Here is a 12,096-nt window from a genome sequence, read left to right on the forward strand (position 1 = left end):
TAAAAGTAAAGAGTTAGAATGACAAAAATAGACCCATTGGCAGACCAGATAATGTGAAACCCAATTCCACTGATGTCATTAGCCTACATTTTTCTCTGTGCCTGTAGGGCTTTCAGTGCAATTTCCCTCCATATCTGGCAGATTAAGATGTTAGTTAGCAATCGGAATCAAGAGACTTTTCCGAAGTGACAGCAACACTTCTTAGATTCACCAGACAACACTTCTCCAAACTCATCAGAATAAAATTCCATGTTGATTTATCTTTTCAATTTATTCTGCTGCTTTTTCTCAGTCAAAGTCCCTATAAAAATCCCCAAGAAAGTGAATAAATATTAAAGGATACTAAAGCAACGTTTCCTGACAGTCATGATCTGTATTTACACAAATATAAATCCCTCCTTGTACGCATCAAATCAAATTGAAATGAGCATTTGCATAGAGAAAAAAAATACAGGAAAAAAAATGTCTGTATACCCTGGCATTTGTGTCTTGAAAATCAAGAATTACAAGAATGATTTGACACTTTTTTTTTTTTTTTTGGGGGGGGGGGGGTGATGTTCATTATACTGAAGAGGTGTTGATCTGAAAATAAAGTACGGTTCATCATTCTGGAGGTTTGTAAAACCAAAAATGAAATAGGGCCTATGGTTTGTTTATGTGAAAATGAAAAGAGGTGCATACAAGCGAACCGTGAGAATCTACCAGTCTTATTTGTTTTTGGATTTACAAACTTCTCTCTTTCTTTTTTTCATTTTTGGGTTAAGGGACCTTCAGAATAACAAATCTCTCTTCATTTTGAATAATGAACCTTCAAAATAATGACCCTTATCTAATTTTTGGATTTTATAACAAACCTTTGGAATTGTGAAAGTTATTTCACTTTCAAATTAACCAACCTTCGGAATAAAGAACCTTTGGAATAACGAACTGGAACAGGGTACTTTTGTTGTTGTTGTTGATGTTGTTGTTGTTGATGTTGTTGTTGTTGTTGTTGTTGTTTTTTTTTTTTCCTCCAGGATTCGAAAATCTGGGGCGCGGTTTATACACCATAAAAAGTGATATGTGCAACTGACTGGTTTTCAATATCTCTTCATGTTTGGGCAATCTTCTCTTTTTTTTTAGGTCAAATCACATGAAATGAAGATAAATGGATTGCAAAGAGGGGGGAAACATTTCTTTCATTTTCAGAAAAGGGTAGGGGTGGGGCAAGGGGAGAGGGCTATATCATTGTGACTTTCATGACTGCCAGCATTCACTCTTCATGTGCCAACACACTTTCCATAGCTTAACTTGTCAAGTGCTTTATCATTGGCATTTCATTCAGTGACCCATTCAAATTTGACCAAGCCATAAAGTTAGCAAACTCACTCAGGTGTATTAATACACCAGAGGAGACACTACAGGGCTTATGTATAAAGCGGATTTAGGTAATCTCTACTCATCAAAAATTAGTTACCGTAAAAGTGGAAATTTTTGCAGTATTGAAATTTTCGCACATTTCGCGCAACCAGAAACTAGCGCGAAAATAAAAGCACGCGAATATTTTTGCTTGCCATACGGTCCTGTGCGTGATGTCTTGATTCCGCGGATTAAAAAAAAACGCGAAACTCTTCTTACCCAGCCAAGCGCAAAAAATTAGTCACGCGAAAATATCCACTTTTACAGTACCAGGCATCTGTGCCAATCTGCACAGAAAGCAGTGACAGTGAAGATTATAATCAACTGGCACCATACACAGTTTGCGCAGTTGAGTATTTATATATGCTTCATAGAAACTGCGCAATATAAATTCACAATTATATATCATATATACACCCATCGCCACTGAGAAATGGTAATTCTTCATAGCCATTACATACTGAAGGCATGGTTCTTGAGACAAAAAAACAACAACAAGTGAGACCTGCCATCTTTGTTACCGAATTCCGTATACACTAACGGAAATACAGAATGAAGTATATTTGACCTTTGACCTCACTTTGCACACCCAAGATGGCGTCTAAGCGAAAAGTGATTAATTTATGAAATGATTCTTGTAACATGGTCTTTGCGTGTGCCAAATATGGGAAAGATAGGACATGTATTCACCAAGATACAGGATGAAACATTTATGACCTTTGACCCTAATTTACATACCCAAGATGGTGTCCGATCAAGTAGTTGTTATTTTATGAAATAATGTACGTGACATGTACTAAACATGTGCAAAATATGGGATTGATAGCCATTGTTGTTGTTCATCTATTGCACAGAAAGTAGTAGAAAGAAAGTAAAATAAAGAAAAATTATGTTATTTTATAGAAATTTGAAGGAGAAGCATAAAAAATCAGAAAAAGATAAAATGAGGAAAGGGAGATTGAGATTAACTAAAGAAAAAGAAGAAAAAAGTGTTTTAAAAAATTAAAAAAAAAATATTGGCAGGGGTGAGCCTCGAACCAGGGACCTTAGGATTACGAGTCGGATGCGCTACGCAATGACCTATTTCATTCTCCATAGGCCCTGTGTATTAAGCAAAATGACGCTGCATCGAAGCCTCGTGCCATTTTCAACCAAGTTTTTCGACGTGATGCCGACGTCGTATGAAAAAATAGAGGGCACACTTACAATAGCCCAAAGTCTCAGCTACAACATACTAAAATCTGGGAGAAATTCACCGAAGCATAAGTGAGCTAGTGCTCGAAAAAGAGAGTCATGTCAATTTTCACATCTAAAAAATTCCCTCCCATAGAGATAACACGTCATAGCAAAGATAGAAAAAGAAGTACATATGACCTTTGACCCCACTTTGCACAGACAAGATGGCATCTGAGCAAAAAGTGGTTATTTTATGAAATGATCCCTGTAACATGGTCTTTACGTGTGCAAAATATGGGAAAGATAAGACATGTATTCACCAAGATACAGGATGAAACATCTATGACCTTTGACCCTAATTTACATACCCAAGATGGCGTCTGATCAAGTAGTTGTAATTTTATGAAATAATTTTCGTGACATGAACTAAACATGTGCAAAATATGAAGGTGATAGGGGCTGTTTTTCTTGAGTTATTGCAAAGAAAGTTGCAGAAAGACAGAAATATTTCAATACATCGAAGATAAACTTTAATTTCAACCAAGTTTTTTAACGTGATCCCGACAACGTATGAAAAAACGAAGGGCACACTTACGATAGCCCTACATCTCAGCTACAACATATTAAAATCTTAGAGAAATTCACCGAAGCATAAGTGAGCTAGTGCTCAATAAAGATAGTCATGTCAATTTTCATTTCCATAAAAATTGCACTCCCATAGAGATTACACGTAAACTAGTCAAATTTGACAAGGTTACCTTCAATCCATTTTTTCGAGGTGATGTCGTCATCAAATCAAAATTGTTTAATTACATTTATGAAAGAGCATTTCATAAGCTACAACATATTGAAATTTGGGTGACAATTGGCAAAGGATTAGTGAGATACGCTCGAGTAAACTTGAAATTTGATGACGTCATTTTGAAAATTTACTTTTTTTACTTTATTAAGAAATTTGATATCTTTTAATCATTTTATCAGCATAGCCAGCCCATGAAATGACATGTACAACTCATCACCTTTCAGAATATGTAAAGAAAATGGGGGGTCACCGTCCATCCTGATGAGTAAAATCCGATTTAAAATTGGCGGTTTTTTGGCATAGTTGCACTGTGTATCCCCATTGACGCACGCGCGGAATTTTGAATTTGACGGGCCCGTATGACGTCATATTGAGTCGGATCGACTTGAAACTTGGTAGAAATATTCCTTGAAATTTCGGACATCCGATCCGTGTGAAAAAATTGAAAATTTCTATTTCATATTAGCTGTGCGTGCGTATATGTGCGCGCGCGTACGCGTCCGTCCAATTTTTTCAATTTTTCAAAAAATGCTCCAAATGGTCTGAAACGTGTGCAAAAAAAATTTGAGCTGGATTTGAGCATACAAATATTTCAACGCGCGCGTACGCGCGCGTTTTGAGATAAAAATGAATTTTGAGAATATGAGTAGAATGCGCTTGACTTGAAATATATGTGACGTAAATTTCATTGAAATATTCCATTCCATTAATGAGATATGCATGAAAATGTGTTTTCATATAATGACGTCATAGTGACGTCACGGTCGACTGATCACTATGATTTTACTTGCGCTGTCGTCTTTGCGACATGATACATATATGGTATAAGTTTGACATTGGTAGGCAATGCACTTTCTGAGCTAACCTCTGCACAACTTTTGTCCAGAAATAAAGAAAGAAAGAAAGAAAGAAAGAAAGAAAGAAAGAATCCGTACAGATACAATAGGTGATCCGAGAGGATTCTCGGATCACCTAATGATTTACATTTTGCTTTAAATGAATAAACAATAAAAAAGTGATAATAATGCAGCTGTAGCAGCAATGATTTGTACTTCTCCTTATGCTTTTTGCAGAAGTATGAACAACAACAACAGAGATGACAATAATAACAACTATATCAACTAGAAATATCACTTAAGGTGATTAATACCCCCGCCCCGTGACGACAGTCTTACCCAAGGAATGATCTTTCCTTGATCTTCTGCCATTTAAATGCCGTTACCATGGCAATGCAGCTTCCGACATGTCCGAAAAATATGTCTTGCACATCTTCCCACCAAGACTATTGTGTGTGCCACATTTCATAAGCTTTTGTCAAAAACTGAGGAAGTAGTTCAATCCACAAGATCTTTCCTTGATCTTCCGCCATTAATATGCCGTTACCATGGCAACGCAACTTCCGACACGTCCAAAAAATATGTCTTGCACATCTTCCCACCAAGACCAATGTGTGATCCACATTTCATGAGCTTCAGTCGAATACAGAGGAAGTAGTTCAATCCGCAAGATCTTTCCTTGATCTTCTGCCATTTATATGCCGTTACCATGGCAACGCAGCTTCCGACACGTCCGAAAAATATGTCTTCCACATCTTCCCACCAAGATCAAGGTGTGTGCCACATTTCATAAGCTTTGGTCAAAAAACTGAGGAAGTAGTTAAATCCGCAAGATCTTTCCTTGATCTTCTGCCATTAATATGCCGTTACCATGGCAACGTACTTTCGGGTACTGTCAAAAAATGCGTCTTGCACATCTACAACCAAAGGCACACATCTGTACCAAGTTTCATGGAAATTGGGCAAAAACTGAGGAAGTAGTTTGCAACACAAAATTTTCCATCATTTTGGCTCATAATATGTGAGCTGTTACCATGGCAACATACTTTTTGTCACTGTCAAGAAATGTGTCATGCTGACCAATATCCTAAGACAAACATTCAATATGAATTCAATGAGCATTGGAAGAACACTGATGAAGCAGTTTTGCCATGAAGCATTTTGCCCTATATTTTACCAATAACATGCCGTTACCATGGCAACGCACTTTTTGCCACTGTGGAAATATGTGTCTTGCACATTAACATATTCAGATGAACACCTGTACCTAATTTCATAAAAATTGATCAAAAACTGTGGGAGGAGTTCGCGACGCAAGATTTGTACCCATTTTTGCCCATAATATGCCGTTACCATGGCAACGTACTTTTGGGTACTGTCAAAAAATACGTCTTGCACATCTACAACCCAAGGCACACATCTGTGCCAAGTTTTATGGGAATCGGTTGAAAACTGAGGAAGTAGTTCGCGACGCAAGATTTGCAACGGACCGACCGCCCGACCACCCGACCGCCCGACCCGACCGCCCGACCGCCCGACCGACCGCCCGACCGACCGTCCGCTGATTCCTATATACCCCCTTCAAACTTCGTTTGGCGGGGGTATAATGATAAGAGCTGATGTCACTGATACTCGACATGAATCAGGGGCGGATCCAAGAATTCCGTAAAGAGGGGGCGTGTTTACAAAATTAAAGGGGGGCGCACGCACCCCTCCCCCATTTTTCTTTTTATTTCTTTTGTTTCAACAAAAAATAAAGGGGGGGGGGCATGTGCCGGTTGCGGTCCTCCCTGGATCCACCCCTGTGAATGCACACATTAAAGTACAGTTAAAGATAGAAATTGATGAGAATCAAATTTCAGTGATTTATAGTGTCATGTCCAAGATTTGTTGCTATCAGTGATTATTGTCAAAACTTGTCCGCGTGGAAAGATAGCATTCCTCTTGATCCCTTCCTGTGCTTTCATGAAAGACTCCAAGCAAAAGCAAAAACCGACAAAAACCCTCCAAAAAACAAACAAACAAACATACAAAACAAAATAAGAAAACTACAAGGATATGGTGTACATGTTTACTTTTTGATGTACTATCAGGAGACAGTCTTATCTTTCTGCTGGTAAGAAAATGGCAGGCGAATGCAAACAGCCTGTATGTGCCATTGAACCAGGACAGAAAGCAGGATGTGTATCAATGTAGAGCAAATCTTATGATCCATTATATTTTATTGCTGTCATTCCCTCATAATACTGGCATCTAGTAAAAGGGCAAGGAATATAAAATGACACTGCTATGCTCTCCCTGTGCAACATACTCTTTATATTTCACTCTACTGGGAATAGAACACCCTACAAAATACAGGAAGAGCCGACAGAAAGTAGACATATATATGAATCTGAAAAAAAAAAAGAGAAGAAAAACCTGGTAGTCTTGTGTTTTTTGTCAACATATCAGTGTTTTATGTCAACATATCAATCATCGCACACTCTGGAAACTTTATTTCCTGATATTGTAATGTCATGCTCAGATTGTATCATCTGGATTTATGATAGACTGTGCATAGTGCCAATATGGTGTATTTCAGGTGACATTTTTGAGATGTGCGTACAATGTATGGTGAACAAAAATACTGGCAACTTGAATCTTTATTTCACTTGACATAGCTGAATAATACTAGGAGTATCTAATAGTTATCTTGTGCACATGACTACTGTATCACTTGTGTAGCTATTCACATTTTCTTTACGGAATGGCACTAAGATTTGATGGTACGGTATTAAAAAATATCAAAGATGTGACACACTGTCTTTTGTTCATTTTACTTGACAAAATGTTGATCTTGAGTGATGAGCTTGACCAGATTAACAGGAGAATAATGGTATACACACACATACAAACATGTGCAAAAAAAAAAACAAACGCACAAACTGCTTCAAGATGTCAGATGAAATCATACAGGGAATTTGAAACAGTTTGGAAAGGTCGGGGCACTTTAATGTTCTTTTCACTTCATGAAATCTATTTGATAAATATAGTACCGTATCTCCTTGATGTTCCACATGATCATAACGGTATGCTACATCAATTCCAGTCAACATATTTTTATCATCTCTACCAAATTATTCCTCATACTGACGGAGACCTCAACATGAAATCACTATTATTGGAAAGATGCATTAACTCATTCCCTCTTAGATTCTTATGCTACTTACAGGTGTCCTTAACAAAGAGAATCGACTCTTTTATTATGTCATACTGTAGTGTGTGTTAAGTACATTCTTCTCATGGCAACTTCAGGCGTGGTACGGTACGCTTTTCAAGCACATCCAGAAGTGGTCCACTTTTTGCCTCAGAATTGTATGATACAGCACACTGTAGGAGCTGAGCGCTCCTCTGGCGCGGGGTATGGTACGGTACGGCACGTCCTCTAAGACCCCGTTTACAGTGCGGGGCTGGGCCGAGCCGCCGCCGAGGCCAGCCTCAATTGCAGGGCCGAGCCCCGCAATTTTGTCCGTTTACACTGCCGGGCTTGGCCGCGCTTTTAATTCAAACCTTTCAATATTTTGTCGTGGTGGCACTCTGCTTGCAAACAAACGCAATTTGGTATAGTCTGGTTTTCAGACCCTTTGCCAACTGGATTCCATGGCGATGAAGTCGCCGTTCGGGCAAAGGCCTTTGCCAAAGGAAAAATCCTTTGCAGGACAAAACCGCCTTAAACTATACTAGTTTTCGACGTTGAGGGGGTTAATATCCTGAATAACGAAATAGTACGGGCAGAGGGTTTGGAAGCCAGACAATAATTGGCCGCGCATTTGGCCCAGTTTGCGTTTACACTGAGAAAAGGCCGGGCTCAGCCGCCGCCGAGCCGTGGCCGAGACCACCTCCAGAACATGGCCAAATGCGCGGCCAATTTTGGCCCCGCATTTGGCCTTTTGCGTGTTTACACTGAAATGAAGGCAGGCTTGGCCGCGGCCAAGCCTCGCACCGTAAACAGGGTCTAAGAGAGCGCTTGAATGCACCCATAGATGCTGTGTGGAAACCCAACAGATTTACAGAACCAGAGGGTTAATATCTTGATTAAACAGTAAACAGCGAATCCCAATCCCACGTATCACATGATAGGATACATCCTTTCAAGTTGTTATTCTGGCTTTGTACATGAAACGCAGACCACAGGAAATACATCTGCTGGTAGAGTGGGGCATTTATTGTCGCCAGCGAGTCGGACAAAAATGTGACATTAAGACGTTCCTGTACAGGCTGTAACATGAGCCCCATCGTCCTAGAATCAATCTATTTGTGGTTGTTAATGATACAGCTGTTGGTAGGATCTCGTAAAATGTACATGCACATGTGCACAGGAAAAAAAGCTTACCCCTTCTTTGAGTGTGACCAAGAAAAAAAAATGGGGGGGGGGTTAAACTCCATGGCGACCAATTTGATGAGATAATCAGACCAACCTAACTGCATTTTCTTTGCTCATTTTTCCACAAATAAATTATGTTAATTTCTTGTCAGTTTTCTTTTTGTCTACATTTGTTACATACTCAAAAAGCTGCATCACTTCGATGATCCCTCACATTTATCCCCAAGTTGAATTGCCCTTCGGGTTTATGCCAGGTTAAAGTGTGTGTGCGTGTGTGTCACACACAAACACACTGCTATAGCTTCTGACCATCCGAGCATTGAGAATTTAGGGTTTCTGGGACGAACACTGAACTAGGGCTTTTTATAGCTCAGTCATTAGAGCACCGAGCTAGCATCCGGAGGTCTGGGGTTCGAATCCCGATGGAATCCCATTTTCTTTGCTCATTTTTCCACTAATAACCTAAAATTTGGTACACATTCCATGATTGAGTCCAAGTAATCAATTAATGTTCCTAATGACTATTTTTTGAAATGTTTCAGCTAGGTTTTCATGCACAATCTTACACACTGCTACACTGTACCTCATGTGGCAAAAATACAGAAGACCATATTTGAGACCATAAAAATAGGTCTACAAAGTCTTTTGATACAATACTTAAAATTGACATAATAACTTCTTGCTGTTACACACACCCACATCTACACATTTTTTTTTTCTTTTCAATGAGGATTTTATGGAAATCAGACTGCACTCTGTGTAGGACTGAAATTTACCAGATACAAACTGTACAAATGCAAGAAGCTACAGTATGTTGCACCAATGTACTTTAAGCTTTGATTGGGGGTGGGGGTAGGAGGGTTATTCTCAAGTTACATCCAAATTGACATGTCTACATACTGGTACTTTTTGAGTTTTCAAGTGGTCTGTTGGCAAACTGACAACACACAAGGATCCGCCTCAGGAAGGAAGTTTTGCTGTCAGAACAAAGTAGAGAAACATACTCCAATTAATGTCTCTCTTTCTCAGCACTTTTTCCCATATCTCTATTCTTTCCCTCATTTTTCAACCTCACATCCATCATAAGCAGTGAGATTTAGAAACCACCACTGGACTCGAGGATTTAAACGGAGGAGGGGTTCAGTTATTCCCAAGTTTATGTCAAAATTGACATGTGCAATTACATTTGCACTGAAGGAATCAAGTGGTCTGGTCGGCAAACTGACAGCCACAAGGATTTGTCTCACAAAATAAGGTTTGCATTTAAGATTGGCATGAGTGAAAAATTTAACTTAAGCACCGATGTGGGCACCCTCCTCCCACGTAGTCACCATTTTTTTTTTCAGTGACAAGAAACCCTTCATAATAGACTAATTCAAATTGACTGTGCATGTACAGTGTACGACCTGCAAATATTTCAGAGTAGTTATCACATTTCCCGGAATCACAAATTCTAACTGCGTTCCAAGAAAGAAATCCATACAAGATTGTCCGGAAGGAAGAACTTACATTAACAACAAAAAAAAAAAAAAAAAAAAAAAAAAAAGAGAGGAAAAGATAAGATATCCGGCTCACATGGTGATAACATCAGAGTTCCAGCCTTTCCTCTAGTTATATTCAACTCCCAAGTTATGAAAAGAAAAATCAAAATAAAGACACATAATAACACATTACTAGACAGCACTTATTGATTAAATTGTGTGTTCGTAGGGGAATAACATCTGGCAAACTATCAAAATACTTTTTGCAAGCAGTGACTGGTCAACAAGTCTATGGCTCATCAGCAAGTTGCCTGTGAACCATACTGGATAGGATTACTTTAGGCAAGTTTAAAAGAGTATATAATTATGTGACTTCTGATCTTTCACAGATCTATACCAATATGCCATAAAGAGTGAGATGTTCTGGTACATTTTATATCTGAATTAACCCGTTGAGGATGAGTCCCAAGTATCTTGGGCAAGTGTCTATGGGATATGCATGTTGTAGCAAACTCAGCCCGTCCTCAACAGGTTGAGCATGACAAGTGTGATATTTTATGACTATATAAACTGAATTACGCCAAATATTCTCCAAATATTTTCTCTAAAATGTTGCAAAATATACAAAATCCATAAATCTGACTCATTGTACACTGACAAAGCTGCCTATGAATTCTAACCTGATTTATGGAGTATTGTGGGGAAAAAATGGCTTTGCGTTTTTTGATTCTCAAGAATCTACAAAGCTTGACAGAACGTGGCTTGATCAATTAAAATCTTCTCCATCATACTGCAAAACATGATATATCTGCGGCATGAAATTTTCACGAATTGGAGCCGATGGCTTCCTTTGCGGCATGAAATTTTCGCAAATTGCCACTGGCATTTAAAGCAAATAGTGTAGATAAGAACTTTTGCGTGCATTTTTATTTTGCGAATCTTGGCTCTCGCACAATAAAAATGCATGCGAACATTCCTCATTTTACAGTATCTGAAATGTTTGTGCAGCCTGATTTATATCTCAATAAATTGAGGTCGGACAGTGAGTTGCCATTCGTGTTTAATTTTACTCTCAATGGCTAAAATTAGTTTGTTTTAGGAGTATTATGCTTCAAAAAGTGTCTGTGACAAATTTTGTTACAAAAAACAACAAAAACAAAAGGTCGAAAAAACAAAGAAATACATAAGAAATTCATGAAACAATAAAATAAATAAGAAATTAATTTTGATACCGAATTTTTTTTCAAGTACATTTGCTAAGAATGCCACAAAGAATAATTATACCAAAAATGAGCACTTTTGGAGCTTTATTTACTGATTTAGATGAAAGATTCTGATTTCTCGCATAAATTATCCTAATTAATCAAAATAAAATAAAAGAAGACTATTTTCTAAAATTTAAAACACGATCTTGTATATTACATCGCACACTACCATTGTGCAAAGTTCCGCGGCGATCGCGCGATCCACGGCCGAGATCTTAGGGGGGGGCCCTTGAGGCCCCCCCCCCCCCCCCCCCCCCCCCCCCCCCAGTCTTTCGAGCTACCAAAATAGCCCAGTCTTTTTATTAACAGTCACTCCACTTGTAGCACAAAGTCCCGATAAGCATACAAATCTCATCATACGATTGGTGCCATCAGAAAAGGAGTGCATCACATCGGCCTGGAAATGTGGCAAGACCGTAGTCGCGTTGTACTATCATCGTATCATCGTTGCCTTCAGGGTGGGTGGATTGCAGGAAAGTGGCAGTGTAATCGCCTCGTAGGCCGGAAGCGGAGTTGAAGGGCGATACTTCTCCAGTTAGTGAAATTTTCATAGTTCACCACAATTGCCATTGGTGCCTTTCTAGCAAGATGGAAGTCTAACAATTATTTCATTGTTCTAATCCTCATTAGTGAAACCCTGTTCACAGCATCACGTGATGAAACATAACATTGCTATGACGTCAATAATATTGAAAACAAAATGCAGATGGAGACAAATGCAACATACCATGACATCATGCCTAGTAGTATACAAACTCTAGTGCAGTATACCATT

This window comes from Diadema antillarum, unplaced genomic scaffold, assembly GCF_040938485.1.
Source record: "Diadema antillarum isolate AM-2024a unplaced genomic scaffold, OU_Dant_1.0 scf00000181, whole genome shotgun sequence".
Lineage (NCBI taxonomy): Eukaryota > Metazoa > Echinodermata > Echinoidea > Diadematoida > Diadematidae > Diadema > Diadema antillarum.